The following is a 7191-nucleotide window of genomic DNA, read 5'->3' on the forward strand; positions in this document are numbered from 1 at the left end:
GAATATAGCTGCCATGTGGACCGATGTCTCGGTTTTAGGTTTTGGGGCCATAAAAGTCGCATTTATTGTCTGATGTCGCTGAAATTTAAGACAGTGAGTTTAGTTAGGCTCTTCGACTTTCTTCTTCAATTTGACCCAGATCGGTCCAGATTTCGATATTGCTGCCAGATTTCGATATAGCTGCCATATAGACCGATTTCTCGATTTAAGGTTTTGGGCCCATAAAATACGCATTTATTGTCCGATGTCGCTGAAATTTGAGACAGTGAGTTATGTTAGGCCCTTTGACTTCGTTCGTTAATTTGGCCCAGATCGATCCAGATTTGAAAAAAGCTGCCATATAGACCGATCTCTCGATTTAAGGTTTTGTGCCCATAAAATGCGCATTTATTGTCCGATGTCGCCGAAATTTGGGACAGTGAGTTAAGGCCCTTAGGCCCTTTGACTTCGTTCGTTAATTTGGCCCAGATCAGTCCAGATTTGAATAAAGCTGCCATATAGACCGATCTCTCGATTTAAGGTTTTGGGGCCATAAAAGTCGCATTTATTGTCCGATGTCGCTGAAATTTAAGATAGTGAGTTAAGTTAGGCTCTTCGACTTCCTTCTTCCATTTGGCCCAAATCGGTCCAGATTTGAATATAGCTGCTATTTAGACCGATCTCTCGACTTAAGGTTTTGGGCCCATAAAAGCTACATTAATTGTCCAATTTCGCCGAAATTTGGGACAGTGCTTTGTGTTAGGCTCGTCGATATTTTTCTGCAATTTGGCCCAAATCGGTCCAGATTTGAATATAGCTGCCATGTGGACCGATGTCTCGATTTAAAGTCTTGGCCCCATAAAAGAAGCATTTATAATTCGATTTCACTGAAATATGACACAGTTACTTTTGATAGGCTTTTCGATATCCGTGTCGTATATGGTTCAGATCGGTTTATTTTTAGATATAGCTACTGTACTTATTAGTATTTGGTCCAAATCGGAACATATTTTGATATAACTGCTGTGGGACATAAGGTATGCAATTTTCACCGAATTGTGATCAAAGGTGGTTTACATATATACCCGAGGTGGTGGGTATCCGCCTTTTTACGCCTTTTTACTTGTTTAAAGAAAATTTTTTGTGAAATTTTAAGTTTTGAAAAAATGTTCATTCACAAAGTTTTTTGTAGAAATTAAATTAAAAAAAAAAATTAATAAATAAAATTTAGATAAAATTTTCTATAGAAATAAAATTTAGACAAAATAGAAATTAAAGTTGAACAAATTTTTCTTTAATAACAAAATGTGGTCAACATATTTCATAGAAACAATATTTTAATAAAATTTTGATCTTAGCAATTTTTGTTTGCCAATTTTCTTGTTAATCAATGCTTTTGAAATAGTTGAGTTGCCGTCGGTTTTTCTTGTGGCTCATTTCAAGCTTTGTTAATTTGTTCAATTGATTTCCTAGAATTTCATATTACTTTTCAGTGTACTCTCCATTCATATTAAATTCTTACACACAACATATTTGTGGTCTACTCATCTTTGTAAACAGGGCGGCTCTTTTGTATGCCTATAATGATTGAAATGTGTGAGTTTTGCATATGCTCAAATATTTCACCAAGTACATGTTAACAAGTGTCTATACATAAATATTCTATGTACTAATAATAAATGAATATTTTATGTTCAAAAAGAAACCTCTGTTCGTAGAAAAGCAATAGAATCCTGAATGGAAAAATAGAACAGAAACTATCCAAAATTTTATCTAATGTTAATGTTTAAAAGAAATTGTCAAAAAATTTAAACAAACAAGTAAAGGGTGATTTTTTTGAGGTTAGGATTTTCATGCATTAGTATTTGACAGATCACGTGGGATTTCAGACATGGTGTCAAAGAGAAAGATGCTCAGTATGCTTTGACATTTCATCATGAATAGACTTACTAACGAGCAACGCTTGCAAATCATTGAATTTTATTACCAAAATCAGTGTTCGGTTCGAAATGTGTTCATTCACCGTAACGTTGCGTCCAACAGCATCTTTGAAAAAATACGGTCCAATGATTCCACCAGCGTACAAACCACACCAAACAGTGCATTTTTCGGGATGCATGGGCAGTTCTTGAACGGCTTCTGGTTGCTCTTCACTCCAAATGCGGCAATTTTGCTTATTTACGTAGCCATTCAACCAGAAATGAAAACCTCATCGCTGAACAAAATTTGTCAAAATTTGAACACATTTCGAACCGAACACTGATTTTGGTAATAAAATTCAATGATTTGGCAAGCGTTGCTCGTTAGTAAGTCTATTCATGATGAAATGTCAAAGCATACTGAGCATCTTTCTCTTTGACACCATGTCTGAAATCCCACGTGATCTGTCAAATACTAATGCATGAAAATCCTAACCTCAAAAAAATCACCCTTTAAAAGCGTGCTAAAATCTTGGGAACCCACCACCGTGGATTCTGCTTAAAATTTATACAGACTAAATTTAGTTGAAGGACATCATTTTTTTCTACATAACAAACTTCTGCCGAAATAGTAAAAATTTAGGCTTCTACGATCAGAACAAGAATAATCGAGAGATCGGTTTATATGGGTGCTATATCAGGTTATAGACCGATTTGAACCGTACTTGGCAAATTTGTAGGAATTCATAATATAACACTACATGCCAAATCGGACAAAAATTTTGGCTTCCAGGGGCTCAAGAAGTCAAAACGGGAGATCGGTTTATATGGGAGATATTGGGTTCCCCAAAAAGTAATTGCGGATTTTTCATATAGTCGGCGTTGACAAATTTTTTCACAGCTTGTGACTCTGTAATTGCATTCTTTCTTCTGTCAGTTATCAGCTGTTACTTTAAGCTTGCTTTAGAAAAAAAGTGTAAAAAAAGTATATTTGATTAAAGTTCATTCTAAGTTTTATTAAAAATGCATTTACTTTCTTTTAAAAAATCAGCAATTACTTTTTGGGCAACCCAATATATATCGTTTGACTAACAGTATAACAATATAAATGCCTTTATCTAAATCCCATATGATCCTAATTGGTCTATGAATTCGCTCATTAACGTTTGGATGTTAGATATACTGCATACTTAAAAGTCTTTATTTCAGCCCGATATTGTTATGATGTCCGGTTTAGGGGTTGAGGTGATCCCCTAGACACCTGGACCTGAAAAAATATCAGCATCGATGCAGCAGAGGCGTCCTCAATCACTTGGTCCCAAAATTTTGTACTCTTTGGGGGGAGTTATGGGAAAGGGGCGGTGCCCCAAATACATGGTGCCACATTTGGATATCAGATTCGTATTATACTCCCAAATTCCTTTATTTGAGCCCCATATTGCGATAGTCAGTAAATAATTGCTGTCTGTGGGGTGTTTTGGGGAAGGAGTAGGACCCCAAAAAAATTGGTCCCAAAAGTGAGTATTCGTATTCTTCTTTCCAATACCATTCATTTGAGCCCCACATTGAATTGGTCGGTAAATATGCCCGATTTAGGGGAGTGTTGGGGAGTGGGATGGTCTCTCGAACACCTAGCCCTAAAAATATATCATCATCGTGTTCTATTCGCAAATAACAATAATTTGAACACCATATTGCCAGTGGCCTCAATCATTGGCCATTGGGACGCCTTATTGCAAAAGTCAGCAAAAATGTCTGGTTTGGGGTATGGGCCTTAAAAACTATCAATATCAAGATCCAGGGGGAGGGGAAGTTTTGGTGGATGAGGAGGCAGTTCAGTGACCTAAATACCTTTGATTTGAGTCCCATATTGTCATGATTGGTCTTAATATGTATTTGGTAGGTTTTCGGGGTGGGGACACCAAATTTTTATACCCTCCACCATAGGATGGGGGATATACTAATTTCGTCATTCTGTTTGCAACTACTCGAAATATTTGCCTGAGACTCCATAAAGTATATATATTCTTGATCGTCGCGACATTTTATGTCGATGTAGCCATGTCCGTCCGTCTGTCTGTCGAAAGCACGCTGACTTCCGAAGGAGTAAAGCTAGCCGCTTGAAATTTTGCACAAATACTTTTTATTAGTGTAGGTCGGTTGGTATTGTAAATGGGCCATATCGGTCCATGTTTTGATATAGCTGCCATATAAACCGATCTTGGGTCTTGACTTCTTGAGCCTCTAGAGTGCGCAATTCTTATCCGATTGGGATGAAATTTTGCACGACGTGTTTTGTTATGATATCCAACAACTGTGCTGAGTATGGTTCAAATCGGTTTATAACCTGATATAGCTGCCATATAAACCGATCTTGGGTCTTGACTTCTTGAGCCTCTAGAGTGCACAATTCTTATCCGATTGGAATGAAATTTCGCACGACGCGTTTTGTTATGATATCCAACAACTGTGCCAAGTATGGTTCAATTCGGTTCATAACCTGATATAGCTGCTATATAAACCGATCTGGAATCTTGACTTCTTGAGCCTCTAGAGGTCGTAATTATTATCCGATTTGCCTGAAATGTACAACGGATCCTCTCATGACTATCAACATACGTGTTAATTATGGTCTGAATCAGTCTGTAGCCCGATACAGCTCCCATATAAATCGATCTCTCTATTTTACTTCTTGAGACCCCAAAGGGCGCAATTCTTATTCGAATTGGCTGACATTTTACACAGGTCTCCAACATATAATTTAATTGCAGTTCAAACCGGATCATATGTTGATATCGCTTTAATAGCAGAGCAAATCTTTTTTTATATCATTTTTTGCCTAAGTAGAGATGTCGGGAAAAGAACTCGACAAATGCGATCCATGGTGGAGGGTATATAAGATTCAGCCCGGCCGAACTTAGCACGCTGTTATTTGTTTTTTTAGGTTACTATAAGAGAGCACACAAAATTTCGCTAAACTCGCACCACGCATCACTGAGATCTCGTGTTTCTCAAAATTAGGGTAGGTGGAGGGTAGATATAGCTTAGATATAACTGCCATATGGACCGATCTGTCAGATGCCCATAAGTTTAAAAAAGTTTTTTGTTTTAAGCCTTCCGACATTCAACTCAAATATGGTTCAGATCGGACCATATTTGGATGTAGCGGCCATATATACCTATCTGCCGATAAAGGGTCTGAAGCCCATTAAAACTTCATTTATTACCCGATTCCGCTAAAATTTGAAACAGTGAATTGTTTAAAGCCTCCCGCAATCTAAATTTAATATTGTTAAGATAGGATTCTATTGGGATATAGCTGTCATATGGACCGATCTCTCGATAAATGGTATAAAGCCCCTAAAAGCTTTATTTAATATCGGATTGCTCTGAAATTTTTAGCTGTGAGTTGTTTTAAGCCACCCGACATTCGACTCAAATATAGGTTTGATCGGACTTTACTTAGATATAGCTGCCATACAGACCGATTTGCCGAGTCTGAAACCCATAAAAGCATTATTTGTTACCCGATTTCGCTCAAATTTTAATCGGAGAGTTGGTTTAAGCCTCCCGCTATGTTACACGTTCATGTTTAGGATCGGACTATATTTAGATATAGCCCCCATATAGACCGATCCACCGATTTAGGACCTTAGGCCCATGAAATCCACATTTATTATCCGATTTTGGTAAAAATTGGCCAGTCCAGATTTGGATATAGCTGCCATATACACCGATCTCTCGATTTAAGGTTCTGGACCCATAAAAGGCACATTTATTGTCCGATGTCGCTGATCGTTCCATATTTGGATACAGCTGCCGTATAGACCGATCTTTCGATTTAAAGTTTTGGGCCCATAAAAGGAGCATTTATTTTTCGATTTCGCGGAAATTTGGGACAGTGAATTGTGTAGGCTCTTCGACAACTTTGTGCAATTTGGCTCAGATCGGTCCAGATTTGGGTATAGATGCCTATAGACCGATCTCGCGATTTAAGGTTTTTGACCCATAAAAGGCGCATTTGACACAGTGGCTTATGTTAGGGTTATCGACATACGTGTCGTATATGGTTCAGATCGGTCTTTATTTGGATGTGGCTACCAAATAGACCAATATTTTGTTCTACAAAATTGAACAATGGCTTGTACTTATTAGATCGCCCAATATCCGTGTAGAAATTGGTTGAAATCGGACCATATTTCGATATATTGGGTTATATTGGGCCCAAAAAGTAATTGGGGATTTTTTAAAAGAAAGTAAATGCATTTTTAATGAAACTTAGAATGAACTTTAATCAAATATACTTTTTTTACAATTTTTTTCTAAAGCTAGCTAAAGGTAGCAGCTGATAACTGAGAGAAGAAAGAATGCAATTACAGATTCACAAGCTGTGAAAAAATTTGTCAACGCCGACTATATGAAAAATCCGCAATTACTTTTTGCGCAACCCAATAGTTGCTATGGGGGCATAAATTATACATTTCTCACCGGTTTATGACGAAAGGTGGTTTACAAATATGCCCGATGTGGTGGGTATCCAAAGTTAGGCCCGGCCGAACTAAACGTCTTTGTGAGTGTATTGTTTTCGTTCCATCCCACTGTGCAACATTTATGAGGTAGTATGCCTTGTTAAAACTGCTCGCTAAAGAGCAGCACATCGTTCGAACTCGGCTATAAAAAGGAGGCCGCTTATCATTGACCTTAAACTTGATTCGGGTAGCACTCATTTATATGTGAGAAGTTTGCCTCTGTTTTTATACCCTCCACCATAGGACGGGGGTATACTAATTTCGTCATTCTGTTTGTAACTACTCGAAATATTCGTCTGAGACCCCATAAAGTATATATATTCTTGATGGTTGCGACATTTTATGTCGATCTAGCCAAGTCCGTCCGTCTGTCCGTCCGTCCGTCCGTCTGTCTGTCGAAAGCACGCTAACTTCCGAATGGGCCATATCGATCCATGTTTTGATATAGCTGCCATATAAACCGATCTTGGGTCTTGACTTCTTGAGCCTCTAGAGTGCGCAAATCTTATCCGATTGGAATGAAATTTTGCACGAAGTATTTTGTTATGATATCCAACAACTGTTCCAAGTATGGTTCAAATCGGGTTATAAACTGATATAGCTGCCATATAAACCGATCTGGGGACTTGACTTCTTGAGCACCTAGAGGGCGCAATTCTATAGCCCGATACAACTCCCATATAAATCGATCTCTCCTTATTTTACTTCTTGAGCCCCCAAAGGGCGCAATTCTTATTCGAATTGGGTGATATTTTACACAGGTC

This window comes from Stomoxys calcitrans, chromosome 1 (genome assembly GCF_963082655.1).
Source record: "Stomoxys calcitrans chromosome 1, idStoCalc2.1, whole genome shotgun sequence".
Lineage (NCBI taxonomy): Eukaryota > Metazoa > Arthropoda > Insecta > Diptera > Muscidae > Stomoxys > Stomoxys calcitrans.